This window comes from Podarcis gaigeae, assembly GCF_964106915.1.
Source record: "Podarcis gaigeae genome assembly, chromosome: 1".
Classification (NCBI taxonomy): Eukaryota; Metazoa; Chordata; class Lepidosauria; order Squamata; family Lacertidae; genus Podarcis; species Podarcis gaigeae.
This window is the reverse complement of record NC_139678.1, coordinates 42,141,860-42,158,031: the sequence shown is the minus strand read 5'-3', so window position 1 is coordinate 42,158,031 and position 16,172 is coordinate 42,141,860. Positions and strand designations below refer to the sequence as shown.

The window sequence follows — 16,172 nt, the reverse complement described above, 5'->3', positions numbered from 1 at the left end:
GCGAGAGAAGACACTTGGGAATATGCACAGTGGGGCTTCCGAGTAAGCAGGCGCAGGGTCGGGGGGCGGTGACCGAGCAGCGTGCGTGGTGCTTTACGGAGTACAAAAGAGCAGGTCCCTGCCCCGAGGACTTTACCATCTTAAAGTACGGTACAGAGAAAGAGAAGGGGAAATAGTGTGTTGCAGCGGGCAGGGGCCAACACGGAAGTCAAGAACATGCCTCGTCAGGGCCGGATTTAGGTTTGATGAGGCCCTAAGCTACTGAAGGTAATGGGGCTCTTCATACGTCCAGCTGTCCTTTGTCAACAACAAATTGTCGCTGTGTTTTGAATATACGCTATATCGTAATTTATGGACCTAATAGGTATCTAAAGCCATGTGCACATGCAGACTGTAGGCACCCTATACTGTATTTAGAAATGAGCAAACCAGTGATATTTTAGGGAGCAGGCTAGCAGGCGGGGCCTATTACTTTCATCATAGGAGCCTATACAACACAAAATACCGTTGCTGTATGTAGGTTTTATTTTATTTTTTATCTTATATTTTGGAAATGTACATCCAGTTGTTTTTTCTTTTAAATTTTTTGGGCCCCCCCCCCCAAGAGAGTGGGGCCCTAAGCTACAGCTTTTTTAGCTTATACAGAAATCTGGCACTGTGCCTCATGTTCGTGTATGGGGACACCTGAGCGCCAGGTTTGCACATATGTATGCACACACACGCTCTTGCGTTTTGCTCCTAGTGTTGCCAGGGGTGAAATATGTCGGGTGGGGAGAGACGGTGGCTTTCCAGGTGTTGCTCAACTCGCAGCATCCCTGGCCATTGCCATTGGCTATCCTTGCTGGGACTGATGGGAGTGGCCGTTCAGCAACGCCTGAAGGATCAAAGGACCCCACACACCTGAGATATGTGATTTTTTCCCCAGTATAGATTGGGAGTAAATTACAGTGAATACTGCAATTGATGGGGTGGGGAAGAATGCAACTTTAGTTCTTTGTTTTATTTTATTTTTAAATGTTTTTGCTACAGTTTTTGAACAATACAATTTAAGCAACATGCAAAAAATAAAATAAAAAGGGAAATAAAATAGGAAGGAGGGGCAGGGGTAGGCAGTCTAAGGCTCGTGGGCCACAAGCGGCCCACAGGGGTCGTTTAACCATCCCATGAGCTGCCCCCAAACCAAGCTGCCCGCTCAGCAAATCCTCGCATGCTGCACTAAACCGGTGCAATGCAGCGTGGTGACTCACTTCTGCGGCGCTGGAAATTGCGTCTGCGCAGACTCTGGAAATCACATTTGTGCAGATTCAGACACTGGAAATTGCAGGTGTGCGCAGTCACATGCACACAATCCGGCCCACGGAGGGATCTCTGCTGGAGTGAACCAGCCCAGGCGAAGTAAACCTTACCAACCTCTGGGTTAAGGTATTTTGACCATATCAATTGTTAATACAAATATACTGGACTGCCAGCTATGATTAGGATTGCCATATTTCAAAAAGTGGGAGCAAAGTTGTTGAGCATTTCCCACTAACTTTTCCAGTCCTGTAACTAACTACCTGACCCTTTAAACCTTTTCTCAAGGTCATTTGGGAAGATAATTGGGTGGTGCAGAGGGGAGAAGCATACAGAAGTAAGAGCTGATTATTGGAAGCAGGAAGTCAATCTCATTATTTATCTCCTCATGAATGATGATGCCTAGCCTTTATATCTATATATATTACATTGGAAGCACATTTTCCTCTCAACAAATTCTGGGCAGTTTGAGCAGGGAATGTGCTTCAAATGTGCTTTGAAAGTATAGTATGTGGAGCAAGACATTTTCACTGTAGTTTGTTTCTTTGCATGTCTGGCCGCTAGGTGCTGCTATTAGGTTAGGATACACACACACACACACACACACACACATATATATATATATATATATTACCGACAAAATATTTTTTGTCACAATCTAGCTGCAAACATTTCCTCTTTCCTAAGACAAGCGTTCAGAACTGTACAATGTTCACCCTGTGGAATATCTCTTGTGAATATAAACAGGGCCAGTCCAGAATAAGGGGCCTAACCATATGGCTATTGGTAGGAAGTCATTATTAATCCAGGAGCACTTGGTGAGTTTCATGAAGCAACAGGTATCTCTTCATCTGACATTATGTCAACCATGTGAAATGGCGTTACAATAGTGCGGGTTGGTATCCCTTCTAGCACAGGAAGATGAGATCAGATACAGGATTCATATTTTTGAAATTAAAACCTTCACATTTATTCTACTAGGCTAGATGTCTTCGAAAGTTACTTCAAATAAGAGAAAGACTTCCTCAATTAACTATCTACAACCATTGGTACTATGTATTGTGACTTGCAGCAAATTGTTTGACCTAATAAACTTGTCCTGCATTCTTGAGCAAAAGCAGTGTGTAGAAACATATCAGAGGCACTATTTAGGCATGGAACAATTGCCCCACATTCCACGTTACATTGCACATGTACTTATATTTTTTTTTTGTTTCAATTGTATTTATTAATTTCATTTATATCCCACCCTGCCTCCAAGGAACTCAAACATGGTTCTGCCCCCCCCCCCCATTTTATCTTGCAAGGTAGGCTAGGTTAAATGAGAATGATTGCTCAAGGACACGCAGTAAGCCAGGAACCGATGGTGCGGAGCTGCAGAGCTGCCATCCCAAAACTGGCATTGCTGCAGCTTACCTGGATGCTATGGAGGTGGGGTTATGACAGCAGTAAGAACAGAGTTGTGCAGGCACACCAGCAATAGCACCAGATTGGCTCTGCCGGCAAGTTTACATAGCCCCCAGTCTCATCATCATTCTGCCCTGAAGCAGCTCTGTAGCTGGTTGTGCAATAGCCACACTGGAGTGGCTCATCCAGTGGGGTGCAGAAGCAGCAGCAGAGGTCCCAACAGCAGTGTCACTGCTGTTTACTAGGAGGGTAAGGTTGACGTAGTGGTGAGGTTGGGGCCATGCAGGTAGGCTAGTACCGGCAACCACACTGCCGCCTCCTCCTCCTGATAAACAGCAGCAACACTGCTGCTGGGAGGCTAGTGCTGTGCCTCAGCCCCATTAGATGAACTGTCCTTCACATCCTCCTGAAAGCCTGGCATGGCTCCCTTGAACCTCATTATCATCTTGGACCAAATGGAGTTGTGTTTCGACACGATGCATGTATTGTGGAATAGTCACACTTCATTCATTCACTGCAGTGGGTCAGTTTGTCTAGCTGTTAACAAGAAGATTAACATTTGGATCCCTTCCAGTCGGGATTCAGGCCTCATCATGGGACTGAAACTGCCTTGGTCGCACTGGTTGATGATCTCCGGCGGGCTAGGGACAAAGGTGAGAGCTGTTTCCTAGTTCTGCTGGATCTCTCAGCGGCGTTTGATACCATCGACCATAACATCCTTCTGGACCGTCTTGAGGGGCTGGGAGCTGGGGGCACTGTCCTACAGTGGTTCCGCTCCTTCCTCCTGGGCCGTGTTCAGAAAGTGGTGGGGGGGATGAGTGTTCAGACTCCTGGGCTCTCACTTGTGGGGTGCCTCAGGGTTCTGTCCTCTCCCCCATGCTTTTCAACATTTACATGCAGCCACTGGGAGAGATCATCAGGAGGTTTGGGCTGGGTGTTCATCAGTATGCGGATGTTACCCAGCTCTACCTCTCTTTTAAATCAGAACCAGTGAAGGCGGTGAAGGTCCTGTGTGAGTGTCTGGAGGCGGTTGGAGGATGGATGGCAGCTAACAGATTGAGGTTGAATCCTGACAAGACAGAAGTACTGTTTTTGGGGGACAGGAGGCGGGCAGGTGTGGAGGATTCCCTGGTCCTGAATGGGGTAACTGTGCCCCTGAAGGACCAGGTGCACAGCCTGGGAGTCATTTTGGACTCACAGCTGTCCATGGAGGCACAGGTCAAATCTGTATCCAGGGCAGCTGTTTACCAGCTCCATCTGGTACGTAGGCTGAGACCCTATCTGTCTGCAGACTGTCTCGCCAGAGTGGTGCATGCTCTGGTTATCTCCCGGTTAGACTACTGCAATGCGCTCTACGTGGGGCTACCTTTGAACGTGACCCGGAAACTACAACTAATCCAGAATGCGGCAGCTAGACTGGTGACTGGGAGCGACCGCCGAGACCATATAACACCGGTCTTGAAAGACCTACATTGGTTCCCATACGTTTCCAAGCACAATTCAAAGTGTTGGTGCTGACCTTTAAAGCCCTAAATGGCCTCGGTCCAGTATATCTGAAGGAGCGTCTCCTCTCCCCATCGTTCTGCCTGGACACTGAGGTCCAGCTCCGAGGACCTTCTGGCGGTTCCCTCACTGCAAGAGGCCAAGTTACAGGGAACCAGGCAGAGGGCCTTCTCGGTAGTGGCGCCCGCCCTGTGGAACGCCCTCCCATCAGATGTCAAAGCGATAAACAACTACCTGACATTCAGAAGACATCTGAAGGCAGCCCTATTCAGGGAAGTTTTTAACATGTGACATTTTAGTGTATTTTTCATCTTTGTTGGAAGCCGCCCAGAGTGGCTGGGGAAACCCAGCCAGATGGGCAGGGTACAAATAATAAATTATTATTACAGTGGTGCCTCGCAAGACGAAAAGAATCCGTTCCGCGAGTCTCTTCGTCTAGCGGTTTTTTCGTCTTGCGAAGCAAGCCCATTGACGGCTTAGCGGATTAGCACTATTAGCGGTTTAGCGGCGCTTAGCGGATAAGCGGCTTAGCGGCTTAGAAAAGGGGGGGGAGGGGAAAAAACCCCGCAGGAACTCGCAAGACATTTTCGTCTTGCGAAGCAAGCCCATAGGAAATTTGTTTTGCGAAGCACCTCCAAAACGGAAAACTCTTTCGTCTAGCGAGTTTTCCGTCTTGCGAGGCATTCGTCTTGCGGGGCACCACTGTATTATTATTATTATTATTATTATTATTATTATTATTATTAAGATTGGTGGTTTGAGCCCACCCAGGGATGGCTGTGGGCAGGATTCCTGCATCACAGAGATTTGGACTAGATGATCCAGCGTGATGTAGTGGTTAAGAGCGGTGGACTTGTAATCCTGTGAACCGGGTTCGCTTCCCCGCTCCTCCACATGCAGCTGCTGGGTGACCTTGGGCCAGTCACACTTCTCTGAAGTCTCTCAGCCCCACTCACCTCACAGAGTGTTTGTTGTGGGGGTGGAAGGGAAAGGAGATTATTAACCACTTTGAGACTCCTTAAGGGGAGTGAAAGGTGGGATATCGAGTCCAAACTCTTCTTTTTCATCCTCAGGATCCCCTCCAACTCTACAAATCTGTGTTTCTATGATACAAGACATCTACACGACATCATCCAATTGCTGCATGCCTTTGTTCCTCGCCCCCGTCCCGCTGCTTCCATCTTTTATAGACTGTTGAAAATCTTTTTTTCTTTAAAAGAACGGCAGTAGCACAACCTTCATAGGTGTGGATGACCCTTTTTATTGCTCTTTTGGCTTTTTCAAGATGTGTGTAGTGACATACTGGGCAATTGAGTATATCAACTTCACTGTTACCTTTCCAGTCAGCACCATATCAGCTGCATATTTTAGTTACCGGTAATCTTTTAATATTATTACTGATACATTTCTTATTATTAAAATATTTGTACAATAGCGTTTAAATAAAATAGGATGATTGCATAAATTTTAGAAACTGCATTGTTATTTTAAAAGGGGAAATTGCCATTCTGTTTTTTTTCTGCTCACTACTATTTTTATCACTGTGTTATTGTTTCTAAAGTTTATTTTCTCTTCTACCCTTTAACACTGAAGTAATTGTGGAATACTGCTGAAATTCAAAAAGTACTTCAGCAGGTAGAGGCTAATAGGCGTTGTAGTCCAAAACATCAGGAGGTCACCAAGTTGGCAAAGTCTGGATTAATGTGTTGTAAGTCTTCTCCTTAAACTGTTAACAAAAAATTGTCAGTGAAGGATGTATTACAAGGGAATGATGTAGAGCTGATAGTTGTTCTTTGGGAAGCCATTCAAAATGACCAGGGGTTTCATTATTTCATTGTTTTCACTTGTAACAAATATTCTGAAGTTTGGTAATGATAATTAGGAACAGCCTCACCTCAAACATTAACCTTTAATTAGAAAGTACTGTACAGGAACTGGAAATTTTTAAAGAGTACCAAGCATCATTGGGTTTGCAACATTCATATGCCTTATCTGAAATTATTAGCCCTGTTTGGATTTCACATGGCTGCAACTCAAAGCAGTAACAATGACATAAAATTCACAGATTGGAGGGCTTGTTGTATTAACTGCCTGTTTCATCAAGTGCTTAACATCTCACCCAATTGACTATCCACATAATACAAGCCACAGAGCTTATCATAAGCAGTACATCATCACCAAAAACTGTGATTAGGAGCTAATATTGTTACAGAATAGTGCTTGTGATATCAGAAAACTGTAACGACCTGCACATTACATGTTGCAGAAATAATGAAGTATGATGATAACAACCTGTATGCATGCACACACACCTTACCCAGTACCACCCACAGAAGCAAACATAAATAGAATCCAAATAAATAGAATTCACTTTGTTTATGATGGGCCCACATTCACACTGGCTTTTCCTAAACTCCCAGGGAGTTGCTATTATCTATCCCTATTTTCGCTTTTGAACCGTGGCCCTAGTTAGGCGATACAGCTCTAGGAAGCTTTCCCACTCTTCAGATAGTTACTCTGTTACTGTGCATTTGTTTAATTAATTGCTCATTTTGTTCTCAGGCTGTTGTGTTGGCCTGGTGTGTTTAAGGTATGCATGAGTGCCTAAAAGGTGACAAGCCTCTGAAGGATGACTCTGTCCCTTTCATTTATTTATATGACTTAGGCACATGATCCCCTGTTAATTGCAGGCACTGTTAGCTTAGTGTGACTTGAGATAATGTAGTGTTGGCTCCAGGCCTCTTAGCTGGCCGTACGCTGGTATATTAACTCAAGCTTATATCATCAAGATCCAAACCCCAAAAGTGGCAGGCGTTCTCCCGCAAAATGGGCATGCGAGTTCTAAAAATGTTTATTCTTAGAATCATAGAATCATAGAGTTGGAAGAGACCACAAGGGCCATCGAGTCCAACCCCCTGCCAAGCAGGAAACACCATCAGAGCACTCCTGACATATGGTTGTCAAGCCTCTGCTTAAAGACCTCCAAAGAAGGAGACTCCACCACACTCCTTGGCAGCAAATTCCACTGTCGAACAGCTCTTACTGTCAGGAAGTTCTTCCTTATGTTTAGGTGGAATCTTCTTTCTTGTAGTTTGGATCCATTGCTCTGTGTCCGCTTCTCTGGAGCAGCAGAAAACAACCTTTTTCCCTCCTCTATGTGACATCCTTTTATATATTTGAACATGGCTATCATATCACCCCTTAACCTCCTCTTCTCTAGGCTAAACATGCCCAGCTCCCTTAGCCGTTCCTCATAAGGCATCGTTTCCAGACCTTTGACCATTTTGGTTGCCCTCCTCTGGACACGTTCCAGTTTGTCAGTGTCCTTGAACTGTGGTGCCCAGAACTGGACACAGTACTCCAGGTGAGGTCTGACCAGAGCAGAATACAGTGGCACTATTACTTCCCTTGATCTAGATGCTATACTCCTATTGATGCAGCCCAGAATTGCATTGGCTTTTTTAGCTGCCCCGTCACACTGTTGGCTCATGTAACATTTGGCATTGGAGGCAGACAGGCTGAAACTAACCTACAGGCGAGTTCAGAAATTGCAGAAATCATATTAAGGACAAGGTGTCAAAAGGCTTAAGAACAGAGTGTCTGTTCATAGAGAAAGCTTAGCATACCCAAAGAACCCACATCCAAGCACAGGACGATGTTAATAATATTCCCTGAAGGCAATTCTAACTCGCAAGTACAAATCAGACGATCAAGCAAGTGGTTGTTTACTAGTCTGGCATTGGCCATCAAGACTAAGACTTCCACTCCATGCCAGCAAGTGTGATCTATCAATGGCCACAGGCTTCTGGATATGGATCCCTGCACTGGAGGCAGAGGAAACGGGTGCTACAAGGGAGAAAAACGCTTCAAGCAGCTAGGATCCAAATATTATGCTCTTATTCAGGAATGGGAATATTTTAACAAGCCTGCTCAAAGATGGTAGTGCTGAGCATCCTGTTGTATATGAGGGCCTCTAAATCTTTCAGAGGGTTGCATGAGTTGTTAAGGTATTTTTAAATATTTATTCCTTCATTGAAAGTTATAGCCACTGTAATTAATGTTGTTGTTGTTGTTCCCCACCCATCTGACTGGGTTGCCCTAGCCACACTGGGTTGTTTCCTACAGAATATAAAAACACAGTAAAACATCAAACATTAAACACTTTTGCATGCAGGACTCCCTTCAGACATCTTCTGAATGTCATATAGCTGTTTATCTCTTTGGCATCTGATGGGAGGGAGTTCTACAGGGCAGGCACCACTACCGAGAAGGCCCTCTGCCTGGTTCCCTTTCTTTCTTTGCAGCACTGAATGTAAGGCCCCAACACTGCTTACCTTGGAGTAAGTCCAATTGAACTCAGTGGGACTTATTTCTGACTACTCATGAATAGGATTGCCCTGCCAGCTTCAATGAAATCTGCAAGGATAAACACTTAAGGATTGCACTCTAAATCCCAAATAAACATAGGATTTGGTTGTACTTATTTACCTGCTAGTAAGCCCTCCTGAATGCATTGGGAGTTACATTTGAGTATACCTGTATAGCAGGGATAGCCAAAGTGCTCCCCTCCAGATGTTGTTGGACTACAACTCCCATCATCCTTGATCGCTGGCCATGCTGGCTTGGGCTGATGGGAGTTATAGTCCAACAGCATATGGAAGACATCACTTTGGCTATACCTGAAGTATAGGATTACATTTGTAAACCAGCCTGTCCTAAACTTTAATCACCAAATGCTAGTTTAAATTCAGGGAAATGACCTCAACATCTGGAAAGTGCTCTGACTTGTTGTGTTTTCAAAGGAAGGACTAGGGAGCAGCCACATACAGTTATCTCTGCACCGTATACAGTGATACCTCAGGTTACATACGCTTCAGGTTACAGACTCTGCTAACCCAGAAATAGTGCTTCAGGTTAAGAACTTTGCTTCAGGATGAGAACAGAAATCGTGCTCCGGTGGCGTAGCGGCAGCAGGAGGCCCTATTAGCTAAAGTGGTGCTTCAGGTTAAGCACAGTTTCAGGTTAAGAACAGACCTCCAGAGTGAATTAAGTACTTAACCCGAGGTACCACTGTATATTTTTTTTGTTCAAACTGTATTCCGTGGAAGCCTGGAGTTCCTCAATGAAGGAAGTAATGTTCTTTGTTCATTGGATTTATATCTTGCTTTATCATAGCTTCAAGATGGCTACAATAATAAAACCCCAGTAGCATCAAAATTTTATTTTCCATGTTGAACATGGAGATGGTCCATTATAGACAACCACAGTTTGAGACACAGACCCCCTAAGCAGTGGGGCTAATGTTAACTCCTCCTTTACTGCAGATTTCCTTTCTACATGGTCTGTGCACAGAATGAATACTCTGGAACAGCTACCCTGGAAATTAGGATGGTGCCAACAATTTTTAGGCATCTACTAAATACTTTTTTTATTCAACCAGGCTATTCCAGGGCAGCACAACTGGATATTGTTCCTGCTGGTTTTACAGATAGATTTAATGTGGGGTTCCCACCCCCCTTTAACTTTGTACTTTGTTTTTATTTTTAAAAAAATGGTATGCCATAACAGTCTTTTTGAAAGGTGGTTTTTTAATCATTTTTAAAATAAAATAAACTAATATAAAAGGAGCATATTGGCTATTTTGGCTAGCATTCAGTATTCACTAGAGGCTGGGAGGAAACCACCACCACCCACCTCAATTGATCTCTATTCAACATGAAGATGAGATGCATATCTGTGAGCAGCAGGGAGTTAATTACATTGATGATATGCCGGCAATGTAAATAACACCTGCTGCCTCAGCAACTGAATACTATCAGTTATAACCACACCAGTATGTTTTCACAGTTACATATTACTAGTGGTATGGGCACACTATAGATCCGATAAACACACCCTTGTTACATTGTGCACTAGATTCTGTGTGACTAGGGTTGCATACGGATGACCAAAAGATATCCACCTGGGTCTCAATTTCTTTCAATGCAGCAGACGCTATTCTAATTATAATTAGGGTGACATTATTTACTGGGGTAAATAATACTTTAACACACAATGCTTCTTCCAGGAAGGTTGCTGACTTTGTGTAATTTCTGTTAAGGTGGTCAGGTACCACTCAGCAGAGCATGTGATAGATAGATGAGATTAGAGTTTTAAAACTGCCAGGATCAAATGGCCGTTTTCTGTTACTGACTTCCAGACAGCTGAGATAGAGCTCAGATACGACTATGATATGCACCGTAGAAAGGTTTACAACTGACATTTGTCATTGAGAAGCCACTGAATAAACCATCTACTCCTTACACAACAGTGTAGTACAGATGCTGAAATATCAGCTATCATCTTTTGATTGACATTTCTAGCTACACTGATCCCTGTCTCGTAAGATCTGGTGACTGCCCACTATTCACGCTCATCGTCTTTAAATATCTTGGGAAAGTAAATGGATCTACATTGCCACAGAAGTACATTTATTTTTCCTTCCTTAGTTGTCCTCCAAGGAAACCAAACATTAACCATTTACGAGAACATAAACATGCATACTTTCCCTTGCATTCAGTCTCAGACATTGAAGCTTACACGCCACTGCACAACCACACACCTTCAGAATGTATCTGAGAGAATTGTTTTGTGAAAGCACTTCCACGTCATTCATTCATTAAATTTATTGGTTGCTTTTTTGCCACAGCAATTCAAAGCGACTTACAATATTGTAAACAAACACTTAATACATTAAAACTGGAATTTAAAAAATATATATCTTAAGGGCAATTCTGTTTTTAAAAAGCTACGTAGATTAAAACTTACCACTCAACTTTGTTGGGCTGGTCATGATTATCGTCTTCCAAAGCAACTACTCTGTTCCCAACTTAAGAATGGAAAGCGAAATACCAGTGGACAACAAAAGAGGTTTTAAGTATAAGCACTGATAATTGGGAAATACTGGCCTGTGAGTGCTCCAATTGGATAATAGCCTCTACCAAAGCATCATGGACTTTGAAGAAGCACAAAGTCAGGCCAAAAGGGAGAAACGAGCTAAGAGGAAGGCACGGCTGGCAGATCCTCACCATGATCAACTCCCTTCTAGAAACCTATGTCCTCACTGTGGAAGGACGCGTGGATCCAGAATTGGCCTCCACAGTCACTTACAGACTCACTTTTAAAACCGTGTTTCTCTTCGAGTGATTGCCAAAGAAGATTATTTTTTATGTTTGAGTATTGTAAACTGCCTTTTGATCCTTAGATCACGGGGGGGGGGGTGTGTGTGTGTGTTATATATTTAATAAATAAATACATAAATCATTGGCAAGCATTTAACAGTCAGAGTTTACAGCACTGAGCTAGGTGTGCCCATGAACTACCTCAGTATAACTTAAGGCAGGTTCAAGTGCCTTGCTATTTCTGTTTGAAGGTTTAGTGAGTGATCATCTGCATGTGTCCATAAGCACCGTCTTTCATGTACTAAAAATAAAAGCTTTGGAAGTGTTTGGACCTCTATATCCTGCATATATATAATCCTTTAATGTGAACTGGGACCTGCCTATGAATTGACTGCAATCAGGTGGGCTGTCCCCTGCAAAATAAATAAGAAAGGCTGGATGAATTGTATGAACAGAGCTCACTTGCCATCAGTTGTGTGTACAGGCCTCAGTTCATACTGCCGGTTCTGTTTGTTGTGAGCTCAAAGTTCACTCCCAAGCCTCAGCGCATGTGAAAACTGTGTTGAGCCCACATGTAAACTGGACCTAAGAGATGTGTGACGGTTCTGTGTTTGAGAACATATTGTGTAGGTTCAGTTATAAGAACATTATCTTTCAAAAAGCAGGCAGGAGGTGTGCAAACAGCCTCTCAGCAGCTTCTGCTGGAAGGGTGTTCAGTAGCAAAAGTGAGTGAGAAGTGATTACTTGAGTCTGTCATCTCCTTTGGCATCTCTGCCGTCGAAATCCTGGCACTCTTTCCTCAGAGGCCAGCTCTTGGCTGCCCCTGGCATCGCTGAACAATTGCTTTGTGAGGCTGTGTTTAGACTTTGGACTGGTGCCTGGTTTTCAAATCCGACGCACTTTGTGCAGTGAGTTAAGGTGCCCCCTGAAGGATTTCCTCCCTCCGCCTGCTGCTCAATCCCTGGTGTCACTGTTCCACAACAGGCTGAGACTACAAAGCTTGAGGCCAACAACTTCTCCATTACCTCTCAGGTAACAGTCAGCTCTTCCGATCAGATGCAGTCTCAAGAAGTCCCTGATAATGTGGTGTGCATTCCAGATTCCACTTCAATTATTCACACCGGGATTGTACTTCAGTATCTTTCGCTCAGATAGTCTCTATCTCACTTTTCTTTCTTGCTTCTCTCTTTAAATAAGACATGCCCCACGCTCAAACATAGAGAAGAGTCACCAGTATTTATCCCTCAGCTTTAGTTTCTATCTCTTTTTAAAAAAATAAATCAGTCTGAGATACATTCCATAAACTGTCTGAAAAACAATATTGTCTAGAGATACCGATCAAATATGTCTTTCCTAAGTTTTTAGGTCCTTCCCCTCCTCCACTTGCTCAAAGATGTCTACAGCTAAAAATTGGGGCAGCAAACATTGTGGGCTAGAGTTAGTTAACAAATTGAGGCTGCAATCCTTAACATATTTACACAAAGGCTGCATTTACACATCAGTTTATTCCATTTCCCCGACATTTCCCTAGCTGTTAATTTGAGCTTTCACGTGAAGTAAAAGCCACTTCCAGGAATATAGTGGAATATATTACAAATTTAGCACTCATTTCCATGTTATTTGCAAATGTTATTTGCTTTAAACAAAATTCCATTTTCGAATAACATGGAAATGAGCGGTAAACCTGTGCTATATTACACTATATTTCTGGAAGTGACTTTTACGTAATATGAAAGCTCAAATATACAATCATAGAATCATAGAATTGTAACGGACTACAAGCGTCATCTGGTCCAACCTGCTACTCTGCAGAAATCTCAGCTTAAAGCATCCATGACAGATGGCCATCCAACCTCTGATTTAAAACCTTCAAGGAAGGAGAGTCCATAACCTCCCAAGGGAAACCATTCCACTGTCAAACAGCTCTTATTGTCAGAAAGATTTTCCTGATGTTTAGTTGGAATCTTCTTTCTTGCAACTTAAAGCCATTGGTTCGAGTCCTACCCTCCAGCGCAGGGCAAAACAAGCTTATTCCTCCTTCCTTGTGACAGCCCTTGAGATATTTGAAGATGGCTTTCATATCTCCTCTCCGTCTCCTCTTTCCCAGGCTAAACATACCCAGCTCCCTCAACCACTCCTCATAAGGCTTGGTTTCCAGACCCTTGATCATTGTGGTTGCCCTCTTCTGCACACATTCCAGATTGTCAACATCCTCCTTAAACTGTGATGGATATAGTATTCCAGGTGTGGTCTGACCAAGGCAGAATAGAGTGGTTAATGTGGAAATTAAATTAAGGAAACGTTGGGAAAACTGATGTGAATGCTGCCTTACGCTATATTCCAGGTGTATCCAAAACCAGAACAAGCATTTCTCAGAATTACTTCCTTCAGATTCTCAGACAAAACTGAAGAGAATCATTGCAAGCCTATTATCTCTGAATACCAATTATGTCAGGAAGCTGGACAAACAAAACCCATTGCTTCATTATGTCAAAAACCATTGAGGGCTACTGAGCTTAAATTCCTCTACGTTCAATGGGACTTTGCTCCTTAATAAAGTGCCTAAGATTTCAGCCTTACCAGATCAAGAGGGATTTATTTGTTCTGTCACTATCCAGTGAGAGGCAAACATTTCTAACGTTAGAAATTTAATGAACTATTAGTGCATAAAAAGCAAGTTGAAAAACGTAAAAGGAAGATGAGCCCTAATAATACTTTAATGATGCATTTTTTCAGTCGTATCACTGACTTGGCATGCATATTGATGGTGTTTTAATTCATACTGTGCTTTAAGGTATCGCCTCAGGTTAGAATGGATCCCTGGTGCTGGCCCCTCTCGGCAGTAGCAGGTTACAGTCTGAAACTGGTCTTTGACTGACAGCTCCTTAGATACAGCAAGACTGGCGGAACCCAACTACAACCCATCACTCTGTCTAGCCTTGGAGTCACTTTGGTCAGCAGTGGCCTGAGCTGAACAAAAGGGTAAGGAGACATTTGAGGAAAACACCATGCAAATTTAATGGTGTTCCAAGAAGGCCAAGCATAATAGACGAGAGCCAAGATCTCCCCATTCCCCACCGCCACCCCGGTACATTCATGAATACTTTTATTTACAATACACAGAAGCACACAGCGTAGAGCAGGCATAGGCAAACTCAGCCCTCCAGATGTTTTGGGACTACAACTCCATCATCCCTAGCTAACAGCAGTGGCGTAGCGTGGGTTGTCAGCACCCGGGGCAAGGCAAGTAATTTGTGCCCCCTAACCTGTGGATTTGCGCCCCCTAACCCTAACCCCCAGATGTTGCGCCCGGTGCGGCTGGCCCCCCCTGCACCCCCCACGCTATGCCACTGGCTAACAGGACTAGTGGTGAGGGATGATGGGAGTTGTACAGTGGACACTCGGGTTGCGAACGTGATCCATGTGGGAGGCACGTTCACAACCCACAGTGTTTGCAACCTGCAGCACCACATCTGCGCACACGTGGGTCGTGATTCGGCACTTCTGCGCATGTGCAAAGCTCGATTTAGCGCTTTTGCGCATGTGCTGAAACCCGGAAGTAACCCCTTCCAGGTTCGGTGCGGTGCACAACCTGAAAACACGCAACCTGAGGTGTCTGTAACCCGAGGTATGACTGTAGTCCCAAAACATCTGTAGGGCCGAGTTTGCCTATGCCTGGCGTAGAGGTTATGATGACATGCACACACAAATGTGCAAATGCTGTAGGAAAATCCTAGCCCATATAGACAAGTGTATAACTCTAGAAAGTCAGGATGCATGATAGCATAGCTGTCAACGTTTCCCTTTTTTAAAGGGAAATTCCCTTATTCCAAATAGGATTCCTCGCAAGAAACGGGAAAAGTTGACAGCTATGCATGATAGTCGCCAGATTAGTATCTGAAACAGCTGCAGCCTGATGATGAAATGTGCTGCTGATCATTTCCATAATCCAAAACTGACATAGGAACGACCCCCAGGATAGACATGAGAAGTTGTTATTCACATCACTGAAGCAGCCTACCTATTCCTTCCTTCCTCCAGAGCTCAGATCATTGGCATCAGTGCAGTGGCCTGAAATACAGTAATCTGTAGGGGCAGCTAAAGAACAAATCTCACTTGTAAACCTGCACTGGGCATGGGTACCAACCCTGAGCTGACGCAGACAGTGATCCATGCCTGGTCTGGCAGGCCTGCTGTTTGTTTTAGTTAGTGATGGACTGTGCATGCTGAGCATCATTAAAGTGCAGTCTAATGATTCATTTAGCTGGTGTGAAAGTGCACAACAGATAAAGCAGATAAAGCACAATATATACATTTATTTCAATAGTGTGCATGTGTAATTGTTTTAAATGGAAAGGCAAAAACATATGTGTGTGGTATGATGTGCACTTACCCATCAGAAGGTGCCACTACTCTTGCCCAAACTTGAGCACCTGCGGAAGAGGCATCAGAAAAGCAAATAGCTGTGAATTTTTGCTGTTTAATACTCATAGCCATTCTTTGGAGTATAGGTCTACTGGATCCAAAAAGAGGAGGGCAGAATTCCATCTGTATGCAAAAAGTACAAACTATGCAGGGGACCATTCTGCTATGCTTAACTGATGGATTACTAGCAAGCTACCTCTCTTAGCACTATCAAGGCAAGCTAAGGGGATGCAACAAAATGAGGGCAAAATATCTTGTTCTACTTCTTCACAAGGGCATCTTCTAAGATCTTGGGGATGGGTGGAGGGGATGAAGGCCCTGTAAACATCTTATCTGATTTAGGGAGGTGTCTTTACAAGGGGTGGGATGGAGAGGGGGTAGTAA

At 43.8% G+C, this 16,172-nt stretch overlaps 1 protein-coding gene across 1 annotated transcript in view; it reads left to right on the top strand.

Moving 5' to 3' along the window:
- The first annotated feature begins 36 nt into the window (after positions 1–36).
- BMF (Bcl2 modifying factor) overlaps positions 37–16,172 on the top strand; it is an 83,543-nt gene continuing 67,407 nt past the window's right edge. Inside the window, exons 1-2 of the mRNA XM_083745533.1 lie at positions 37–267; positions 5,277–5,517. The gene's annotated coding sequence lies outside the window, so the exon portion shown is untranslated. The remainder of the gene's footprint in view (positions 268–5,276; positions 5,518–16,172) is intronic.